The sequence below is a fragment of the Sinohyriopsis cumingii genome, unplaced genomic scaffold (genome assembly GCF_028554795.1).
Source record: "Sinohyriopsis cumingii isolate HCF-2022 unplaced genomic scaffold, ASM2855479v2 utg000426l, whole genome shotgun sequence".
NCBI classification, from domain to species: domain Eukaryota; kingdom Metazoa; phylum Mollusca; class Bivalvia; order Unionida; family Unionidae; genus Sinohyriopsis; species Sinohyriopsis cumingii.
Genome location: NW_028315897.1, coordinates 8,278,619 through 8,304,210, shown reverse-complemented (window position 1 = coordinate 8,304,210; position 25,592 = coordinate 8,278,619). Strand labels below are relative to the sequence as shown.

At 31.9% G+C, this 25,592-nt stretch overlaps 2 long non-coding RNA genes across 3 annotated transcripts; one reads left to right on the top strand and one right to left on the bottom strand.

Annotated features, from left to right (window-relative positions):
- Nucleotides 1–9,982: 9,982 nt before the first annotated feature.
- On the top strand, nt 9,983–19,590 carry LOC149774141 (uncharacterized). 2 transcript variants are annotated; one of them, XR_016416984.1, is made up of 3 exons: nt 9,983–10,064; nt 11,521–11,680; nt 15,606–19,590. It is a non-coding gene; the product is annotated as an uncharacterized LOC149774141 (long non-coding RNA). The 2 variants fall into 2 exon arrangements; XR_016416983.1 differs by lacking the exon at nt 9,983–10,064 and having other exon boundaries at nt 10,740–11,680.
- A 1,620-nt stretch (nt 19,591–21,210) lies between these two features.
- LOC149774140 (uncharacterized) lies at nt 21,211–25,237 on the bottom strand. Its single transcript, XR_016416985.1, has 2 exons — nt 25,070–25,237; nt 21,211–22,435 (listed from the first exon to the last, which is right to left on the bottom strand). It is a non-coding gene; the product is annotated as an uncharacterized LOC149774140 (long non-coding RNA).
- Between the last annotated feature and the right edge of the window lie 355 nt (nt 25,238–25,592).

Sequence of the window (25,592 nt, the reverse complement as noted above, 5' to 3'; positions counted from 1 at the left end):
TCGTGTTGTGGGTTTTCATTGGATGACAGCTACTAAAACCCTATGATGTTTTTGGTTATTTTATATTGGCAATCATTCAGATAAAAGCCAGCACCCAAAGCAAATACAACTCCCAGGATACAAATTTAATGTTTTGAAACAAAATGTAAACCCATTTTTGTTTTATTGTTATTGAAACTCGACAGCAGAATTTTACAAATTCCTTTAACAACATTTGTTACAGTGTTTAGTTAGTTTTCATGTTAAGCACAATTATTGAACTCACCTGACCCTTTGTTCACATATTTTATATTAATACAGTAAATGTAAATATATAAATGCACTTAAATATCTCATGGAAACTCACTCTACTGCTGCTGCTGCTGCTAATAATAATAATAATAATAACTGTATTAGAGCAGTATCAACATATAGCAAAAATAAAGAAGAAAATAGTCATGTCATAAAAAGTTACAAAAGCACATTGTTAGGAATGATGATTTTGGGGAGGGCACATACTGCAAACTAAGAATTCTATGTTAGACTTAAATTTAACATTTGATATTAGACAAAAGTAAAATTTTATATTAGACAAATATTAAAAACATTCTATATGAGACCAAACTTAAAAATGCTATATTAGATTAAAATTAAACCTTTTATATTGGACTAAATTTAAAAGCCTTCCATTGAAAAAAAGAATACAAATTTATGATCAACTTAAATTGAAATGTCCATATTAACTTAAAAGTCCTAAATTAAACACAACTTAACAAACATATTTTGCTCAGATGCAACAAAACAATTTTGATCAACTCAAATTAAAAATGCTATATTAGAATAAAATTACAAATTCTATATCAGACTTAAATTAAAAATCATATAATCAACTAAAATTTAACGTTATATAAGAGATTAAAAGTAAAAATCATTCTATATTAGTCGAAAATAATTTTTAAAAAATCTAAAATCTGCAAAAATTGCAAATTCTATGCCAGAGTTAAAGTTAAAAAAAAATATACAATCAACTAAAAATAAAATTTATATATTAGACTAAAATTTATACATTTTATTACAAAACAAATTGACAAATTCTATATTATAATAATTTTGGAAAAAATTTGATAGTTAGCTAAATTTGAAAAATTCTATATTAGACTAAATTAATATTTCCATTTTAACCAAAAATAAACAAATTCTATATTAAACTAAAATTAAAAATTCCATATTAGACTAAAATTCAAAATTCTTTTAGACTACTTAAAATGTCTATATAAGAATAAAATTAAAAGTTCTATATTAGATTAAATTATAAATTATATATTGAGCTAAATTGAAAATTATATTTTAGATTAAATTTCGTATTCTTTCTAGAAAATAAAATATAGATTATATATTAGACTAAACAAAAAATAATCTTTGACAGACTAAATTATTCATTCTATATTAAACAAAGATTAAAAATTGGATATTAGTCTAAGTTTTAACTTGATTTGTTAGACTAAATTAAAATTATATATTCAACTAAACTTAACATATAATTTATTATATATAAGATTCAACTTAATATATAAGACTAAACTTAATATATATATATATATATATATATATATATATATATATATATATATATATATATATATAAGACTAAAATTACAATTCTATATTAGACAAACAATCCAACAATCCAAATTATGTACTTGACTAAAAATAAAGATTGTAAATTATGCCAATTTTAAAAATGCTGTATTAGACTAAATTAAAAAGTATAAATCAGGGAAAAAATAAAAAATTTGTACTAGACTAAAAAAAAAACTTCTATACTTGAGTAAAAATAAAATTCTGTATTAGACACAGTTACAAATTATATATCTGACTAAAATAAAAAATAATATTTAAGACTAAATTCTATATTAAAATTAAGTTAAAAGTCCTATATTAGAATAAATTTAAAGAACCAAAATTTTTCTGATATGCAAAGAATAATTAATCAACTAAAATAAAATTGATATATTAGACCAAAATACAAAATTCTATGAAAGAATAAAATTAAAAATCTGATAATGAACTAAAATTAAAAACTCGTTATTGGACTAAAATTGTATAAACAGAACAAATTACTAATTCTATGTTTGACTAAAAGTAAATAAAAAAAATATACAACCAACTAAAATTAAAATCTCTATATTAGTCTAAAATTATAATCTTTGTATTATAAACAAAATTACAAATTTTATATTAGACTAATGCTAGGAGAATTATATAATGAGCTAAAATTGAAAATTATATACACACAATTAAAATCTCCATGTGAAACAAAATAAAACAAAATTCATATTAAATTAAAATTAAAAAATCTATAATAGACTCAAATTACAAATGTTAAATTAGACTAAACTTAAAATGTTATGTTAGACTAATTAAAACATCTTTATTATAATAAAATTAAAAATTCTATATTAGACTAAATTAAAATGTATATGTCAGACAAAATTACAAATTCTATATTAAGCTAAATGAAAAATGATACATTAAATAAAAATTAAAAATTATACAGTAGCCTGAATAAAAAAACTCTAACATTAAAAATATTGCAATATTAGACTAAAATTATAATATCTAAATCAGACTAAACTAAACAATATTTAATCAATTAAAATTGCAAATTTTTTGTTAGACAAATTGAAAAAATTTATATTAAACAAAATAAAAAATATCTTTTTGACTAAAAATAAAATTAAATACTGGACTAAAGTTAAAAATGAGATATAAAACTAAAATGATAGATTCTAAATTAGACTAAAACTCAAAATTGTCGTATTCTAATATTTAAAAAGTTATATTATAATAAAACTAAAAATGTTATATATGAGACTAAAATTAAAATTTTGATAATAGTTTAGATATTAAATTCTATATTAGACTAATATAATAAATTATATGTATGACAAAAATAAATGTTCATATTAGACATAATTTAAAGAATGTTTTAGACTAAAATTAAAATTTGTATATTAGACTAATTTTTAAAATTCTATATTAGATTAAATTAAAAATTCTTTATAAGACAAAATTAAAAATTCTGTACTAGAATAAATACAAAATTACATATTATACTAAAATTAAGCTTCCTATATTTTCCTAAGATGTTAATAAATATTTGATGAATGAAAATTAAAAGTTCCATATTAGACTAAAATTAACAATTCTATGTCAGACTAAAATTAAAAATCCTATATTGGACTAAAATATCTTTATTAGACTAAAATTAAAATTTATATGTTAGAATAAAATTCCAGCTTCCATAATAGATTAATAATGCAACAAATTCTATATTAGAATAAAGTCAAAATTCTACAGCGAACCAAAAAATGTATTAGGCTATACTAACAAATTCTAAATTAAATTAAAATTTAAAATTCTATATTAGACAAAAACTGAAATTATATTAGACATATTAAAAAGTCTGTATTAGACTTAAGTCACAAATTCTACATTAGGCTAATATTAAAAATTATATATTAAACTAATATTCAAAATGTATATTAAACTAAATTAAAAGTTATATATTAGACTAAAATTAAAAATATATATTTGAAATTAAAAATGTTATATTTAATACACTAAGATTTTAAAATCAATCTTAGACTAAAATTAAAAATTAAATCTTTCACTTAATTAAAAATTATGTTAGACTAAATTAAAAATTCTATATTAGACACAAAAAAAATGTAGCAGAATCTTTTATAAAATCTATATATAAATAGATTAAAATTTTATATTAGGCTAAAACTAAAACTTCTGTATTAGGCTTAATTATAATTTTTTCTATATTAGACAAAGATATTACTTCTCAGTGTTACAAACTAAAATCTTATTTCAGAAATAAAAATATGACTAAAACCCTATTCCAGCAAGTAATAAATCATTGAACTCAATGATGCTTTGATATTAAAGGTGTCTTCACAGAAAGTCTAAAAGACCAATATCATAATGAACTTGATACAACTAGGTAATAGGCTCCAAACTTATATGGTGTTATATAAAATGTCTTTTAAACCATTCCACTAACACATGGTGTAATACAATAGCTATATTTACTAAAATAAATTGGAATGCATATTATATGCTTCCTTTTATTTTTCTAAGCAACAGTCAGTGATGTTCCATTTGGTTAAAATAGTTCCAATTAACAATACAAATTTTTTGATTAGTTGAAGGAAAAAAATGTGAAGGAAAGGGCAGATCAATTTTCCTGATTAATAATACAGTTAATCAATGTCCATGAAGAGAATTATTCTGCCTGAACATCACATCTGGAAACTGTGCTCAAGGAGAAGTGGTTGTCTGACTACATGGAAACTGTGCTCAAGGACAAGTGGTTTTCTGACTACATATAAACTGTGTTTAAGGAGAAGTGGTTGTCTAACGACATGGAAAATGTGCTCAATGAGAAGTGGTTGTCTGACTAAATATAAACTGTGCTCAATGAGAAGTGGTTGTCTGGCTAAATATAAACTGTGCTTAAGGAGAAGTGGTTGTCTGACTACATGGAAACTGTGCTTAACTGGAAATGGTTGTCTGACTAATTAGAAACTGTGCTCAATAAGAAGAGGTTGTCTGATTACAATGAAACTGTGTTTAAGGAGAAGTGGTTGTCTAACTACATGGAAACTGTGTTTAAGGGGAAGTGGTTTTCTGACTACATAGGGTGATATGCACTAGGTATTAAGTGTGCAGAAAGTGTGTTGAGAATGTAGATCTTGTGGAAAATTGATGAAAGTTCTGAAGTCATATTCAAGAAGTGGGATGCACATAACATTTGCAAAACCTTTGGAATCACAAACCATCTGAAATTACTTTATTGTGATAAAGTTCCTATTCAGTTCCAGCAGACATGAAAGCCTGGCATATAGTTTTGTAAAATGGAAACAAATATGACATTGGCAAATTTAAGTAACTCTGTGTACATTTAACCCCACCCATTCTACCAGTCAGTCCTTGTACCTCTTCAGCAGAATATAAGTTATTTCTGGGTTTGTTGAAAAGGTATTGCTGGATTTCTTTAAAACAAACTTGTGACCAATGTGCTTTACTGACAAAACATAAGCTGAAACACAATGCATTAGAAAACAATTACATCTAATATTGGTTAGTAAATATAAAATTGGCTTGTTTGGTAATATGGAAACAGTGAGAGACAGGACTAAATGGTAAAGTGGAAAAGTGAGAGGCACAAATAATTAATAATGTGGAAACAGTGAGAGGCTGGACCAAAGGGTAATGTGGAAACAATGAGAGACAGGAATAAATGGTAAATTAATTGGAAATAGTGAGAGACAGGAATACATTTTAATGCTCAAATAGTGGGAGACACGATTAAATGGTAATGAAGAAACAGTGAGAGACAGAAATAAATGGTAATGTGGAAACAGTGAGAGACAGGAATACATAGTTCAATTTTTGATACCATTAAAAACATGTAATGTTTTTATGTCCCTTTGTTAATTTCAAAATTTCATTTTTTTAATAGTTATAAAGCCCTGTAGTTTTAGTTTCCAGTGTGCCTTGGGTCAAATGAAATATTTTGAATCAGCAAGTTCTGTTTTTGACTGCTTCAATGGCATATGTGGTTAGAGCCTCTGCTGTGGATGCAGGAGGTTGCAGGTTCAATCCCTGGCTGAGTCATACCAAAGACCTAAAAAAATGGTGCTCTCAGCTGCATTGCTTAGTGCTCAGCATGAAAAGTTAGTGCTTAGGACTGGTCAGTCTGGTGTCAGGATAATGTGAGTGGGTGAATCATGATGGTAGGTACATGTCTGTGGCCACAGTGCTGAAGATCATTATAAATTGCCACACTTGTAGTATCATAGATATGTAACTGAAAGATCATTAAAGCTATGCTTAAAATCCAAATAACCCATACAGACTTATGTTTTTCTTTTTACAACTTGTTTACTGCATTACATTAGAGGCTTTGTCTTTTGATAGATGATACATTTACCAATTGGTGAGATGATAAAGAGATCGGGATAGTTAAAATTACTTTTCCTGGTTTGTAAATTGGCTGTCATAGCTTCCTATAAGAAAACACAAAGCTTATATTGCATAACATTGTTAATCTAGGGTGCTTTGTGTGGGTATATAAAGTAAGATGTATGAAAATACTTTTTGTTTGGAGATATCTGTTTGTTTTTACAATATGATGGATGTGTGAAACAATCAGGACATCATATTTGGATTAGTCCTTGTTTCCTGTGAACTGTCACATAACAGTTTAGTTATTTTGGTAATTTTTGTTACGGTTGATGATCGGTGCAAATTAGAAGTTAGTAGCAACATGGGTGTCAACGTGTGACTTAGCTGAGTATGGTTTCATGACAGTGTTAGCTTGTAAGCGGTGAGGTCCCATGACAGTGTCCAATTGTAACCAGTATGGATACATGAAAGTGTCTGCTTGTAAGCAGTGTGGCTCCATGACAATGTCAGCTTGTAACCAGTATGGCTCCATGACAGTGTCAGCTTATGTGTGAGCATTCCTCAAAATATTTCCAGAGAAAAAATAATTAATCCTTTTGAAATCCAATGGATCTGAAGAAAATTATAACTCAAATTCTGGCTACAACAAAATAACTTGACATCAGTGTAAATGCCCTAAACTGACAAATCTCTCTCTACACATCTCTATTAAAACTAACAAATGCACAGTAATGTAAAAATCGGAATTGTGAAATCGAAAGGGGGGGGTCACGTGATTGTGTTTATGTCATGTACATCAAAAATGACCCTGATGAAAACCAATCATTTCAAAATGAAATAGAACTTATTTATGAAGGTTGCTACAAATTCTGAAACAAGGTCAGGATTTAGATCAACACCTAGTGTTTACAAAATGAATGATTCAGGTCAACTGATTTTCTGGAAAAATATCATCACCAGTGAATTGATTTACATTATAATAGCATTAATAAAAAAAATAATTGAAAACTGACAAAAAATTAAATTAAAATAAATATGAATTAAATCAGATATATATATAACACCAACAAAAAACACCATTTGACTACTGGATGGTACGTGTCTTACCAACAAAACCACCATTTGACTACTGGATGGTACATGTATTACCAACAAAACCACCATTTGACTACTGGATCTTAGATGTCACACCAACAAAACCACCATTTGACTACTAGATGGTACATATATTACCAACAAAACCAGCATTTGACTACTGGATTTTACATGTCTCACCAACAAAACCACCATTTGACTTAAGTGGATGGTACATGTCTTACAAGCAAAACTACCATTTGATTTGGACAGTACATATTTTTGAGATTGTGACGTGACAAATACTATGACTGCATTTTGATATTTATATGATTTATTTTTAAAGGAAATTACTCAACTTTTCTTGTATGTAAATCTATTACCTGACAGTTCTTTATCTTTGCTCATAGTTTCCTGTTTCCATTAAAAGTCTTGAATTTGGCCATGCTAATTATTTTATCCTCAGTAGCGACCAAGCAGTGTTTACTAATTGTACTGAGACTAATTTGTGCTGCCATAAGAAGTTATGAAAAAATATAAGTGAATGTAATTGTATTGAAATGATTTTGTAGCACTGCCATATACACTGGTTACAATTTATGTATGGGTAGCCCTAACAATAATTATGATTGGTGTGCCTACATTTATGATGGTTGTTGTGGTTGTGAATCTTCCAGCCACACCAATGCCATCAGTTGTTGTTGCATCAAGCTGACAGATTGCATATATGACCACATGCCTACATTTACACTGATGAGGTTCTAATGGTGATTTTCTTTTGCAGTTGTTGTTCATTTGGTTATTATTTGCATGATTATGTTTCAGTGTAAATAAGGGTTTGTTAACACAATTACCACTCTGGTACAGTACATTCATCTGCAAGTGGAACCAAATCACCACCAATGTTAGCTTCCACTGTAGTTTGGTCTAATCACCATGACAGCAAACTCTTCTACTCCATTAATGCAGTCAGAATCCATTACTTATATGTAATGATAGTTCTAATCTTAAACAGAAATACCAAAGATACTTAAGTAGCAGTAAACTAAAATGCAAGTCTTTGCCCTGGTACATGAATGCCAAAACCCTCGGTCATAAATTAAAGTATCAACTCAGTCCCCCAAGGTGTAGATATGGTTAACATATTTGAATGAAGGCTAGCCAAATCATCAGGCACCATACGGAAAAAATTTTCACAGCTGCTTGGGTATGCCATAAAACCAAATTCAGTCTGTCAACCAAAGTAAGTTATAGCATGTTGTTATTTATATTGAATTTGTATTGTTTGTTGGCTTTTCTCAGTGACTATTTCTTTAATATATATCTGTATTTTGTAATTGACCTCAGTCCAAATTCAAGTTAATGGTGTACCTGACTAGTGACATTTATTTTGTAAACAACATAATACATACCTAACATTTCTTTATGACTATAATTTAAATATTCTAATAATTGTCAATGGAGGTGAACAAGTTTACTTGAATCTGAAAGGACATTACATTTCACTTGGAAATTGCTAAACTTTGAATGTTTTACAGAAAAGACTGACCATTATCCTGGCTCTATTATTGCACTTTAACTTTTTAAATCAATGTTGTCTACTTGGAAAAATACTAGTTTCCATATTAACATCTAATTTCGAATCAGTCTTATTGCTGTGTTCAGTTTTTAGTTTAGGGGAATTTTGTATTCACTGGAATTACACAGTGCTCATTACCAGTAAAACTTCTTGGTCCACCACTATGGTGCATATAGTTATATCAGTGGGGTGGTAATGCTGTGTGGGCCTGGTGCAAAATGAGGACAATGGGTCCCCAAAATCTAATTGCTATATCACTGAAGAAATTCTCTGAAATATTCATAGAAAAATACAGGTTTGTCTTCAAAATAAAATTTATTTTTAAATAATCTGCTTTAGTTATAATATGCTTTAATCAAATTCCAACTTCCGGCACCCAAGCTTGTGGGCTTGGTGCGATCACATCTTTTGCACCCCCCTAAGGCCACTACTGGTTATAGGCTGGGGATCTCAACAGTTTCCAAGTTATAATCCAGGAGCAAGTACCCTTCCCCAGGATTTGTAACTAATTTGTATGTCTGATATTTTAATGTGTCCTTCAACCTTCAATATGGTTAAAAAGTTGGGATCTCTGCACTTTACAAGTTAAGATCTAGGGAAAAATCACCATTCTTAGGGGCATGGCCCCTGGTTTGCATTGGATATACATGTGTCCTTCAGAACTAATATATATGGTTGTTGTATCGATCTTAGCAGTATCCCCATGGGGCCCACCCTTTGAGCAAGATTAGAAATTGTAACCCAAGATCCCATTCCGTATGTTATAACCCTGGTCTTGACAATGTGTAACTATCCAAATGTAAGATCTTCACTTACAATGCTTAAAATATTAATATTAAAACAAAATACCCGCCCCCCCCCCCCCCAACTATCCCAACACCAGTAGTCCTACTCAATGAGTTATATTATAATTTTTTATATTCTTCTGTACATGTAAAGACTAATCCTATCCCAAAGTTCAAGACCTTGCCTACATTTAAATGGCTTGCAAGCATCATGGAATAACATCCGTATCCATAGGTCTGAAATTTTAGCAATCCAGTCGATTTTTCAAGAAAGAGCACAACACTACGGAATTTCAAGTTGTCGCGCGCATTTTCTGGAGTATGGCCTATTCCAAGTTGAAGCTCTATAGCAACAGCATAGCAATAACAACAAACTGTAAGCCGTTTATGAACAGACTCGGTAGTTTCAAGTGATAGAAAATGATTTTCTAATAATATATTACCCAGTATTTTGTAATATTTCAAATTAGAAACTTTATCGATTATTAATTTTGATATTAGAAAATGTTGAAATCTGTGTGTCCTCCGAAAATCAAATAATAATTGCTCCCTTATTGAGTCACTGTCATTAGAAAACTTACAGGTTGTAATAATGTCCTAAGCGTTCCGAAAACAGCAAATCCGTAAACAAGGACCAGTACATTCAAACTTATTTTAGGATAGAACAGGTTATACAATTAAATCTTCGAGGAGATATATACCATGCTAATTGATTCAGAACTGGTGATAGCACAGATTTACCTGGTTTTGAAAGCGGAGGATCAAAGACTCGTCACAGGGGCTTGTATCGTTACTTACAATTGACCTGTTATACATGTACTATGTGACTGATCAATTATAAGAAACGATACGAGCCACTGTGGTTATTATATAGTTCATGTATGACATGTAAGTTGTAAGAAACGATACGAGCCCCTGTGGTTATTTCACAGTACATGTATGACAGGTCAATTGTAAGCAACGATAAGAGCCCCTATGGATCAGAATAATAATCCTAGGAGTCCCTAGTCCAACAATGTAAGACGTATCGCATGTTAATTATGTTTTAGTACCAGACGCCCAAAACATAAATATCAGATTCGAGGTCTTACATGTAGGACTAGAGAGTCCCCCAAAAAATAGCCGAGTCTTATCGCCCCAGTGTAAGTATTAAATGCAAACCTTATGCAATTATAACACTTTAACACAATATTTGTTTAGTTTCAACTATTTTTATATAAAATAAGCAATAGCATCGTGACCAGTTACTATAAGTTAATACTGTACTGCATTGAAGAGGTGATAATTGATGAACAACATGGCGAATCTAAATAAGTTTTGGATCTTTTCTTCTTTTGTTCACAAAGAGATTATTGTTTCTGTGTCTGCTGTCCCAGCTGCAAAACATATGCAGTCCACAAAGTAAATAACTGCCTTGTTGGTACTGATTTTAAGTATTGGTATTTGTCTGTCAATTGACATTGGTTTCAGGCCAACATTTCCTTTTTTCTCAAAAACATGCATTCCTTCCACAGTATGTGCATGATCCATGTTTGTCTTGTCTTTGCTAACTGCAGAAAACTGCAAATTAGTACTTCATTGGTGAAAGAGTTAGGCTGAGTGCACTTTGCAGACCAGGAACAAACAGCACTTATATATATCCGACATCATTTTTTTTCTTAGCCAGGGGAGTCTCCATACCCAATCTGACTTCCATCATCTTTTCTTTAAGATCCATACCCTTTATCCATTTATACATATACACACACTAGGACTAGAAATAAAAATTCAGATTTACAGTTTTGTTTGGACCATGGACCTATTTTTACCCATGTGACATGACCCTGGTGGCACAGATTTTGAGTGGGAACTGGGTGAGAAAAGTTGAGGACTGGGGGATGTTTATACAACCATTCTACAGTCAAACTGTTTGTGAGAAATCATTAATGGACAGTGAGAAAAGTGACTCACAGGATAGGTGGACTCTTAATAGAGATTAGATTCTTAGATATCTTCATTTATTCGACTTTGAAACATTGGTTGTTTAAGAGAGGTGATTGCTTAATACAGGTGACTTTAAGACAGATTACCATAGACTTTGTTATCTAATGACTTTAAATTTCTTGTTTCACTTTCTTCATGTAGATGAAACCTGGTCACCATGCATCAAGATGAATTCATGGTCAGTGCCATTGTGCTAGAGATAGTTTGAAAAGGTTGGACCCTGAAAGATATTCTGGTCACTGGTCAGCTGCTGTATGCAGAAGAGTATACCATGCAGATTGATCAATATATGAAACTCCAGGTATATTGGCATTCATTTTTGTCCTTGTTTTACTTGAATACAAATCATTTATTGCCACTGTGTGATTAACCATAGTTACATACAAGTCTTCTTCCCACCATTTAACTAATGCTGGTTACGTAGAAGAAATATCTTCCCACTATGTGATTAATGATTTCTTCTCATTGTGAGACTATTGCTAGTTACATACAAGTGATCTCTTCCCACTGTGTGACTAGTTTTGGCTACAGATAAGTCATCTCTTCCTACCATGTGACTAATGCTAGTTACATATAAGCCATCTGTGTGACACATGTTAGTTACATACAAGTCATCTCTTCCCACTATGTGATTAATGATTTCTTCTCATTGTGTGACTATTGCTAGTTACATACAAATCATCTCTTCCCACTGTGTGACTAATGCTGGCTACAGATAGGTCATCTCTTCCTACCATGTGACTAATGCTAGTTACATATAAGCCATCTCTTCACACTGTGTGACACATACTAGTTACATACAAGTCATCTCTTCCCACATTGTGACTAATGCTAGTCAGAGACAAGTCATCTCTTCCCACAGTGCGACTAAAGCTAGCTACATACAAGCCATCTCTTAAAATTTCTGTGCTAAACATTCAAGATCTCTCTTGAAATAAATAAATAACAATAAAATAGGTGGGATCTAACTTTATAGATTTGTTTGTCAATTTTTGGTGGGGAAATTGTAATGATGCCAACACTTGTTACATCTTTGGTTTATCTTTAGATAGTTTTGCTGTTTATTAATGTTTTTATATTTGCTATGGCCTGTTTCAGATTGTAATAAAAGATAATCACATATTTTTATAATGATCACTTTAAATTAAATTGTTTTATCTGTACAGTCCTAGCTACTCATGTATTGCAAAATTATTGTGATGAAAAAGACAGATTGGGACTATTAAGTTATGTGTGCATGGGACCATTCAGCTAGTTTAGAATGCAGATGAAATCTTACATATACATGTGATGGAACAGAGAGGTCAGATTAGAACAGATCATAAGATTGGCAAAAAATTGTCTGGAGTTTTGGCAGTCACTTTAATAGAGATGGAGGATTTTCATCAGCCTGATTTTTAGCATGAAAATGGGGGAAAAATTCAGCTCCCAAACACATTTCCATTTTCTTATTTTAAAATATGCATATAATCTATTATCAATCCTTTCACATAAGTTCCTGCCCTTCATACTCTCCTTATATGGACCACAAAAACTTTTAACATTTCTTGGAGATCATTGTCTGAATTATATTAATTTTGTACAGCAAGCAATTTTCCTCAGAATGGAAAATATACTTTCGGTGTCAACATGGGAATGTTGCAATGTTAATGCAATTTTGCAGACTCCACCAAAAATTTTAAATTGTTTCCTGCCAATCCTTGGGATATATAAGTATATGATCCTAGTTGATTCTGTTGATGCAGTTATCAACTTGTTCCATACTAAACAAGAATTACTTTAAACGTTTCATTATTCAATATTGATTTATTGGCAGAGGAACCATTCATTTGTACATTATACATGTATACTAAAATCGTCAGTTTGCATCTTATAGTGCGAGTATGTGCTCCGGTCACCATCCGATCTGGCTCTATTCATAACAGTAATTCCATACCATACTCCTTAAGTTTCTAAATTTTATAATCTGTATTTAAATATTGACAATATTTATAACCATATAAACTCAGTTTAGTTTCAAATTAAAAATTATTATTTAGAGTGCTATATTGTTGTTGCAAGTAATCTCCAGAGATTACACTTTGTTAATAAATACATATGCACTTATATAATTTGTTGGCATTTGCTCTGATCTTTTCTCTAGATAATCATTGTTATTATGTTAAATTCAAAGATATGACACTCTTGTCAGCATGTGCAAAGGCATCACTGGTTAGGAAACTTATATGAGTAAGAAAACTATATGAGTAAAACACCTGGCATTATGCTATACTGTAAATAGTCACATGAATTAGCATCATTAAATGAAATAAAGATTGAAAATATATTACAAGCAGAACATGTTAAAAAAAATAAGGAAAACTGAATCAAAATAAATACATTAATTAGTAAATAACATGAATTGCCTTGAAAGTTTGGCATAAGGAATAAAGATGGGATATAATTAATTTGGTACATTAATGTTAGTTAGAGACCTTGAGACACCTGTTTACCCTGCATTAAGCTACACGTGTCTTTACAGGGTACAATAAAAACAAAACTCAAGGAAGACTTTTTGGTTTTACTGTTCAGTAGTAATTAAATTAACAACTGTCAGCTCTATAATGACCTAACATGTTTCAAAACTAAAGAAAACAATTTTATTTTTTGTTCTTGAAGAATACACCATATCTTGTCAAATTATTAAGTCAGGATCTTGTTTAAACCAGATCACAGTCATGTGATCACAGGCAGTATTAACATAAATATATGACACTGGGATCAAGTTGGGATAAACCCCTTATCAGTGAGGGACTGGATAAACCCCTTATCAGTTAGGAACTGGATACACCCCTTATCAGTGAGGGACTGGATACACCCCTTATCAGTGAGGGGCTGGATACACCCCTTATCTTGGGAGGGACTGGATACATCCCTTATCAGAGAGAGACTGGATACACCCCTTATCCTGGGAGGGACTGGATACACCCCTTATCAGTGAGGGACTGGATACACCCCTTATCAGTGAGGGACTGGATAAACCCCTTATCAGTTAAGGACTGAATACACCCCTTATCAGTGAGGGACTGGATACACCCCTTATCAGTGAGGGACTGGATACACCCCTAAATCAGTGAGGGACTGGATACACCCCTTATCTTGGGAGGGACGGGATACACCCTTTATCTTGGGAGGGACTGGATACACCCCTTATCTTGGGAGGGACTGGATACACCCCTTATCAGTGAGAGACTGGATACACCCCTTATCTTGGGAGGGACTGGATTCACCCCTTATCTGTGTGGGACTGGATATACCCCTTATCTTGGGAGGAAAACACTCTGAGCTAGGAGGATTACATGCATGCATAATTATATACTCACATGTAAGTTGAGTCCATATGCAATCGTAGATCCAATAGACCCAGATCTGCCATTGTTTAATGCGACAGCAGATTTAGGCTTGAGTTATAAATGAGAACATGCAGTCGTTGTCCAACAAGTGTAGATCCAATAGACCCAGATCTGCCATTGTTTAATGTGACAGCAGATTTAGGCTTGAGTTATAAATGAGGACATGCAGTCATTGTCCAACAATTGTAGATCCAATAGACCCAGATCTGCCATTGTGTAACAAAAAAGCAATATCTTGATTTACATGCATCAAACATGTGATTTAGTAAGTTCATTGCTTAATGTGCAGATTTTGCATCAGTAATTGTTCATGAGGTAAAATGCTGTGGAATTTAGAAATTGTGTATCCCTCTAACACCTAATTCACACCATAATTACAATAGCCCTCTCACACCAAATCCACACCATAATTACAATAGCCCTCTCACACCTAATCCACATAATAATTGCAGTAGCCCTATTACACATAATCCACACCATAATTGCAGTGGCATTGTCAAACCTTATCCACGCCATAATTACAATAGCTCCCTCACACCTAATCCACACTGTAATTACAATAGCCCCCTCACACCTAATCCACACCATATTACAATAGCCCTCTCTAAGCCAAACCATGCCATAATTACAACAGCACTCTGACACCAAAACCATACCATAATTACAACAGTCCTATCACCCTTAATCCACACCATAACTACAATAGCTCAATAATGTATAAGGAATACAGTTAAACATAATTCGACTGCAGACAACACAGATTATCTGAGATGACTACATCAGTTTCCTGTTTAAGATGTATAATAAAACTTTGTTATTTTGTTATTTTTACAGATGGGGGTTCATCACACATGGCTGCATTGATGGCTCCAGTGACTTGATTACTTATCTGAGGTGTGGGACAGCTAACACAGACTGTACAGTCCTGAATCTGTGCAAAGGGGTGCATCCTATGTTGTGTGATCCTGGGTGATTTCAGTGTTGGAGAGTATAGAAAAAAATCTTAAATCTTATAAGAGAAATGAGGAGCCATATTCGAGTGAAGATCTGTTTACATTCTTAGAATTGAACAACTATGGTGCTATATTCACCATCAAATAACATTGAATTGGCTCTGTGTTTTACAATGTTGAGGGATAAATGATTTTGACCCAGATGGCCTAAAACAAGGAATGGCACTGAGGCCGGTCAAAAACTCAAGACGAGAAGACTTCAGAAGCGGATGAAATGAGAACAAATTAATATGTGAAGGACACAGATCACTACATCCTCACCACATGGATATTAAATACAGAGCAACATTCAAACTATTTTGTCAAATACCAGTTCTAGAATAGAGTCTTGATCATATGCTTTCTGTGTTTTATAAAGAGTCTGAAAGATCTGGAAGAAAAAGCACCTGCAAGTCCTGGATCTGATTGAGATGATCTGTCAGCTTTTTGTTGGAGGATCAGCAAAGAGAGCCTTGGCAGATAAACATTCATTAAATGCTTGGATTATTAGAGATACTTAGTTTGCCATAATGATGGAAATGTAATAAAGATTTGGAAAATGCTATATTTATTTGAGGTTGCCCAATACCAGTATGTTTTAATTTGTTATGTGAAATTATACAGGAGTCCTGTTCAGTTTGTGCATAACCAATAATTTGTTTACTTTTCTGAGAAAAAATGTTACTTCTGATCTTGTATTGCTTTGCCAAGACTAAATTGGCAGACAATTCTAATAATGGACCATTTGCTTAAAGGTCACCTGCCACCTATATTGTACAAACGTGCGATATTATTATAGTTATAAACAAAACGCATTGGTTATATATGCACACCATAAAAATGTTTAATTAGACTTAAAACTCCGCTTTATAAAATGAAAAAAATATTCGGCAATCTCCATAAACAATCGTTAGTTTCCGCGTGCCAAAACCAGATATGACGTACATTTACCCCTTCTATTCAACCTTGCCATTCATGTGCTTGATTTCCTCATGTAAACGTCTATGTGATATAGCGTACGATCTTGCTTTTTTACAGAAAATATGGTGCAATGTGTTGCATTCGGATGTAACCAAAAGAGTGATGATGGAAAAAAGCGTTCTTTCTTTTTCCGAAAAACCATGTTTACCAGAAAAAAAGTGTATTTAATCTGTGGGAACGAATATGGGAGAGATGGGAAAGTTGTATCATTTATGCCGGATTATAGTGAATTTGGCCCAAAGACAATTCGGCCCAACTCGAAATACAATTTGGCCAAACTTAACAATAGTTTGTACGTTCTTTTTCTCTAACAAAAAAGTAGATGCTATGTAAGATAGGTTTTAGGGGGAACAAAATAAATTTAAACAAGCTATTTTGATTTTCTTTGAAAGAAAGTAAACATACTTCGTAATGTACATATTTATGAGATAAAACACAAACTGACATATCTTGCCTGTTCTAATTAAAATATTTACATACATTTTTATGCTAAAAAATATATGCATCTGCACAACGACATTCTCAGTTTAAGTCTTCCGGTCAAATTATCAATAATCATTTATAAAACAAATATACATAACAGATAATATTCTACATAATACGTATACATTTTGCTAAGGGTAGTGTACATGAGATATTATAACAAATATACTTAATTTTAGGCTTCACGTTGTAACACAGCTGCATACAATACATACTAGATTATACATGAGAGAGAGAGAGAGAATAATGTTGAGCAGTATGTCAGTATTTAGTTGCTGCAATATGAAGCTCTTACCAGTTAATTTTATTGTTTGTTTTTATTTTTCAAGTTGTCTTATTGTTTGCACGCGTTAATTGAAAGATTGTCATTACTGGTTAATATCGTCAATCATATTTGCTCCATTATTCCGTACACATTAGAAAGGAAATAAGTTTGTGTTTAATATGTGCCCCTCCCCCCACACACACACACTCACAGTACAAAATAAATTGATAAACATACACTTGTTTGAAAATAAAATGAAAGAAATTAAACTTGCACTGTTATCATATATTCCTTCTTTTTTATCATGCGAAAATTATTTTAAAAAATATATATCTAGGAACTTCGTATATGTAGCGTATGCCAACTTGCGTATGCATCCTTAGTGTATCGCTTATGTCAAACAACAAAATCGCAAATGACACGAAAGTATTGCTTGAAGGCACCTGCCATTTACGCATTATAAGTTACTTATTGCAAACTGACCCAGATTGTATTTTATCCAGGTTAAATATAAGTCGGTATCTCGCAAATAAAAAAAAATCATTATTTTAAAATACATTCAGTGTGAGTGCAAATGATAATATTTTTGCTAGCATGTGTTACAAAATTATTATTAAAGAAGTTATTATTGTGTATACTATTTGCCCTGCAAACATCAATTATGATTACATGTGGCAAACAAATAGAAGCCCGGGTGATAACCATAACTAGCAGGGAGCAATAAACTTATTATTTAAACTTACCGACAGGATATCAAATACAGAGGTTATTTTATTACAATGCAAATCAACCCCCGAATCTTGACTTGAGTATCTTTTTAGGTTGCCAATTTTTTCTTCTGAAGTCAGCAGACAAAAGGAAGTCGAGTTTGGTTCCATTGGATTCTTTAATTGTGCCGATTTCTTTCATCTTTTTTTATATAAAGTCTGCCCACAGGGAAACCAGCATTGATTTCTTTTAAACCTGTATTAATGGGAATTTTGAAAATAAATTGAAACAATGGAACAGTTTTGAAAGCGACAAAATATAGTGCTTCATGCACGCATACCGATATAAGGCTGAAAAGTAAATTAGTTTGCATTAGTTTCATCTAAATATTCCCTATCCAAAGTTTATAGTGTTTCATTTTTTGACAACAAAAAGCATGTACTTCGTCTTGTAGGGATAAATGTACGTCATTTCCGGTTGCGTCCTCTATAGGTGGGAAATCGTAACTAAGGGAAAGTAACAGCATTGTATACTTCTATTTTGAGTAATTAAATTATTATTTCTTCTTTACGCTTGATAATTTTTTTGTTCTTTCTGTGCGAGTATAACTATTTTTAATCATGTAACGCAAATCTGATATAAATAGGAAAATGTTGGAGTATGGCCGGTGACCTTTAAGAACTGTAAGTATTCTATGTTTGTATGATAAAGAATAACACTCCCACTGATATTGGCATTTCATTTTTTAAATTGGAATTAGGTCCAATCAAACATGTCCATACATTATTATAAGCCTGTATTAGGATACATACTGCAATGTGACCTATTATATATTGTCAGTGTTTTAATCAGAAATTTCCTAGTGCAGGTGGGTGGCAAAAGTACTTTTTATGAGAAGAGGCTTCTGTCAAGATTTGTAAAATCATAATAAAATTTATAAATTTAGACTAAAATTTACACTGATGTTTTCTTCATAAATTGTAATCAGACTAATTGAATTTGAACAGAAGATAAAACAACTTAAATGTAACAATATTGACAGGCTTTTGTAAAAAGAAAGAATCAAGATAAGAAAGCAAGTTGACAACCCTTTTGTACACAGGGGACTAATCTGCTGATATTTTATTCAGAGTATGATTAAATGATAACATGTCGGAAATATGTAATTAAACAACATTAAATATAAATTAATACAAATATTTATTCTAACACCAATTTAATTGGTGATATTAGAACATTCAAGACTATTCAGATTTATTCAAAACATTGTATACTTTTGGATTTGTGATAGAACATATTATGATTATTTAGGATTTTTTAAATTTAAAATACCGTGTCTTTTGAATTTTCATGTTGTATTCTACAGAAATAAATTATTTGTTGAATTGTATTAAGCTTGTAAGTTTCGCTTCTTTTTGTTACTTAATTTAAGACCAGTGGGTCGTAACAGCTTGTATCATCACTATATCTAATCTACTTTGATTATGAGCTATGATCTCTGCATATTAATGAGGAGACATTCCATATGATTTGCTGAACATTTTAGCACTTGAAAAATGATTTATCATACATCAAATATGTTGCATTCTGTGATTTCCGTGATCCATCCTTGACCTTGGTATCATGGTCATGAACTTGGAAGATTACTGGTAGGTTTTAGTTTAAATATTTTCTTTCTTTATATTTCTTTAATCCATTGATGGATTATTTGAGGCAAGTCATTCTTATGCAAAAGAATTTAGCATACAACACATCTTCATGTTTTTGACCTTAAGGTCAAGGCCAGATTCATAATATACAGCATGAACATTGTTTTTAACATTAAGGTCATGACCTTCTTGTTAAATGTAACATTTTTTTATGTTATTGCCAACCACTGACACAAGATCAGGCATGATTTTGGGTGTGATTTATGTAAATGATGCATCCAGATAATAGGAATGGATTAGGCATGTTTGTTATCATTGCCAAGGGTGTATCACTCCAAACATAGTGTTCTATTCAGAGTGCATGTTGTAAGTGTATTTGATTATCTCCAAAGTTTAACCACAAAACTCTTTCAAATAATCATTAATAGCAATTAGTTTGTACATTGCTAGCTCTAAAACTCCATTTCTGTTTTTCTTATTGTGGAGAATTTAGAATTAAGGTCGGGGTATGGCAATTGACTTTGGTTGTAAATTATTTTTGCATTGATTTTAGGAAAAGAAAATTATTATGGTATTAGAAAACCTCTCTTTTGAACCATGTTCACATGAATTACTATACAAATTGGTTACAGACCTGTTGTTTCCAGTATGGAATTTTCCAATGGCTTAAATAGTCTTTCATAATAAAGCAATACATAAGCAATGGCTTTTTCTTGGTAAAATTGATACAGAACTACTGTGAGGTTGTCTCAATAACCAGACTTTCAGGATTTGGCAAATTTGCTTAAACTGTTATTTCAGCTGACTTTAGCTCAGTCCCCACTATAATACATTTTCAGTCAAGTCAGTAACAAAGTCCTCACTATAATACATTTTCAGTCAAGTCAGTAGCAAAGTCCCCACTATAAGACATTTTCAGACATTTTCAGTCAAGTCAGTAGCAAAGTCCCCACTGTAAGACATTTTCAGTCAAGTCAGTAGCAAAGACCCCACTATAATACATTTTCAGTCAAGTCAGTAGCAACGTCCCCACTATAATACACAAAAAGTCCCCACTATTAGACATTTTCAGTTGAGTCAGAAGCAAAGTCCCCACTATAAGACATTTTAAGTAAAGTCAATAGCAAAGTTCCCACTATAAGACAAAAAGTCCACACTATAAGACTATTTCAGTCAAGTCTGTATCAGTCAAAGTCCCCATTATAAGAAATTTCCAGTCACGTCTGTATCAAAGTCCCCACAATAAGACATTTTCATTAAAGTCAGAAGAACACAGTTGTAAGCCTTTTCTATTGTCATTTGTTACAAAATGCTGCAAAATGTTGTACTTTGAATATGAAAAGAAAAAAGGCAAAATCATATTAAATTGACTTGTTTGTTTATTCAGATCTCAAATTATTTCATGTAAAGCAATGTTTTCCAGCAGGTCCTGATGTCAGCCATAGCTCAGTTTCTGTAATAATCTTCTCCTTACTCCTTGGATCAGTAGTAGTGATGTTAGGTAGCATCTGCATCATGTCTTACTTTATAGTTTCCATTTACACTTTGATGTTAGGTAGCATCTGCATCATGTCTTACTTTATAGTTTCCATTTACACTTTGATGTTAGGTAGCATCTGCATCATGTCTTACTTTATAGTTTCCATTTACACTTTGATGTTCTTCGTAGGTGTAACTTGACACATTTAGTCAGCTTTGCATTACACTAAGGACAGCTCAATTATACTTCATTAAACTTAACATGAAACCAGTTGAACATTATCCTATCAATCCAGCACAAATAACTACTACGGTGTTCATCCTGAAATAATTATTGTGTTGGTCTTTCTGTTTTATCACACTTCTTCCAAAAAGACGGCTTATTTGTAGTCAATGTATCAAAAGCCATCATATGATCATGTACGACATTGGATCTCTTTATTATTTATAAGACCTAGCAAAAAACATCCTGCACGTGGCATAAACTATCCAGATTGCAACATTAGAGTAATCAACAGCTTGTTGTGTACACATGTTAGCCTTAACACAATTACTCAGCCATGCATAGTTGCACTGACTGCAGCAACTACTGGAGAAGGTCTGGTCCCAGATAGACTGGTTCTGGCTGATATCTGTATTGCATGGAAAAAAAAGCATAACACTACTGTAATTTTTCTTTTGCTTCAGTTTTTCACAAATAAACTTAAGTTTCAAAAGTGATAGGTTTTAACTATAAAATAGTATGTGCTTTAGTCGGCCTTAAATCTGGTGTATTTGTCCTACTGCCGATAGAATCACAAAAAATGTTAAAGCCAAGTGAACACTAATTATAGGTAACTTGGGTCATGTGTTCTCCATTACAAGGTCAGATGCTTCACTTTTGTACACAAAGTTGTCAGCTTTTGAAAGATGATAAGACAACAATCTTCATAATGGCAGGGGATACAGATTAGCTATTTGCTAATATCTGCACTTCATTCACATAACTGAAGTTTTCTCAGGCAAATTAGATTTTTCAGCAGGCCAATGGACACCACTTAGAACACACGTGCAGGTGGAGCCAGTTCTGAAATCCGATGGGTGTTGGGCTATCAGATGTTTTTACCACTGCAAGAGAAATGTCATGCTTTCTATATAATACTCAGTAAAATATGTCTGTAGTTTTTCAGTATGACAGTCAATATTATCTAAAAGGATTTACAAGTAAAATAGGGACATGCAGAACTTTATTATTGATTGGAACCTTTAGATCCACATCACATGATGGTATTGCACAGCATGTTGTAAAATATCCACAACAAAAAAGATGTTAGCAAGGCATGTAATAAAATGTCCACATGTAATGTTTTCAAGTATGTAATAAGACATCTGTATCACATGATGTTTGCCCAACATGAAATAAAACATCCACATCACCTGATGTGTGTACAACATGTGATAAAACATCCACATAACCTGATGTTTGTACAACATGTAATAAAACATCCACAGAACCTGATGTCTGAACATGTTATAAAACATCCACATCACCTGATGTTTGCACAACATGTTGTAAAACATCCTCAACAAAAAAGATGTTAGCAAAGCATGTAATAAAAAGTCCACATGTAATGTTTTCAAGCATACATGAAAAGAAACATCCACTTCACCTTATGTTTGTACAACATGTGATAAAACATCCACATAACCTGATGTTTGCACATGATGCAATTAAACACCCACATGACATGATGTTTGAACAACATATGATAAAACATCCACATCACCTGATGTTTGCACAACGTGTAATAAAACATCGACATCACATGATAAAGCTTGCACATCATGTAATAAACCATCCATATCACACAAAGGAATTTGCAAAGCGTTTAATAAAACATGAACACAATAATAAAGTCAGCATATCATGCAAAAATACATAACATAATTAAGCTAGGAAAGCATGTAATAAAACATCCACATCACATAATGAACAAATTAACATTACATATGAATACATGCACAGCATATTGAAAATACACAATGTATAATTAGAAATGTACATCTTATAACAAAGTACTGCAAGGCGGGTTTCTCCAATCCCAATTTGTTTGGTTTCCCCACCTCTTTTTAACTCTCATTTTCGTCAACCATAAACATTATTTTTTATTTTTTTTATATTTTGTTTTCTGTGTGGGAAAATGTATTACTGGGAGGGGGGCGTGTCTGGAAAGATCATTTTTTTTAATAAAAGAAAATCCTGGCTGGGTATTTCTGGACAGTGCAAACCCAGGAGACTGGAGACCTGACCAGGTAACCGTCCATATATATATATATATATATATATATATATATATATATATATATATATATATATATATTTATATTTATATATGGTGTAACATGGTCATATTACGGCCAGTGATGTAGCTCCTGCCGTTTACAACAACGATATGCAAATTACTTGCTGTGTTATTTGTTTGCATTTGTGCACATGTGTATGCACATTAGTAAAGATGTTTCCAGGCGACGAGGGCATCATGTGACATAATGTAGCAATCGCCTCAGTATTCTCTCTTCCGCGCGAGTTCAGAAGTGGCATTCATAAATAAAAATAAAAAAATATTCAGGACCCTAGTCAGGCATCAATCATCCAAGATTTGTTGGTTTTATTTAGAATTTATTTTAATGGATCATTTCAATAGTGCATGCAGATAACAAGGTTTTTCGTAAAATAAATAGCCATTTCTAGTTGAATACATTATGATTTGTTGCTGTATGAGATGGTTTAATGTAAATCAAAACTGTTGTTTCACATATTTCTGTTAAGAAACTTGACCTTGTATGACAGTTAATTTTCTTCATTTTGAATTTGCAGTTTTGCAGATTGTGATTTTCAAGTTGACACATTCGTTTCCAATATTAAAGCTATTGCATGAGAAAATTTCAAAGCTACATTATTTATTCTTGCTTTTTTTGGAAAATGTTTGACATCTCTCTCTCTCTTTCTCTCTATGTGAACATATTCATTTTTATATATTATTACAAGGAGTATGCCAGGGATAGGATTATTCATGTTGATATATTATTACAAGGAGTATGCCAGGGATAGGTATTCATGTTGATATATTATTACAAGGAGTATGCCAGGGATAGGATTATTCATGTTGATATATTATTACAAGGAGTATGCCAGGGATAGGATTATTCATGTTGATATATTATTACAAGGAGTATGCCAGGGATAGGTATTCCTGTTGATATATTATTACAAGGCGTATGCCAGGGATAGGTATTCATGTTGATATATTATTACAAGGAGTATGCCAGGGATAGGATTATTCATTAATGAAATATAATCATACTTTATATAATGGATGAATTACTGCTTTAGTTTTCATCTCGACTTTGTCATCCACCACCACGACTGTACTTAACTGACCTTGCCGAGACAAATGTAAGTTTGCATTCAGTATGATAACTGGCCAAGGTTGTGGAACATAGCTGTACTTCAGACTGTGGAGCTTAGAATTGTGAAATAATTGAATCAGAGGGTTCTGATCATCAAAGGATATTTGTGGCAAAATTTAAAACTAAACTCCCACCCACACATACCCCCACAAAAAACCCCCAAAACTACCCACCCCCCAAAAAAACAAAAGTAAAAAAATAACAAGAACAACCCCATAAGGACCTCCCAAAGAAAAACAAAGCAACAAAACAAAAAGAAAACCAACACAAAAAAACAAAGTAAAAACAAACCATGTCTGTACATATGTTTGGTACTCAGATCGATGAAATATATCAAAAGTCGCTTAGATCTTCATTTATTGAAAAGTCAAACGTCGTCACATCATCTCACGGAATTTCTTTCCTATATCACTGAACAAGACATACTCCGAAATAAATGCATAATGGTGATCAATGAAATCAACCTAGAACCAATCTGGCCTATGCACGACTTATGGAGAAGTAGTATAGTATGATAAACGGAGCATGCAATATACTACACAACATCACTATAGGACACACGGTACTAATTATACGGAAGAACTGTGAACCAGTCTAGAAATGGGTGAAGAAATGATAGAGTATTTACAGGTTTGGTGGTCCATAATTGGTTAATAATGAAAATTAAAATTTTAGGAAAAATATCTTTTGAGAGCTTATCCTATATGTAATGTAAAAAAAATATTGACAAATTTCTACTGATGCAATTTTAGCATTTTTACAGGCTTGACTCAGGACTACTCAATACTGAAAGTAGCACCTGATTCATTTGGTG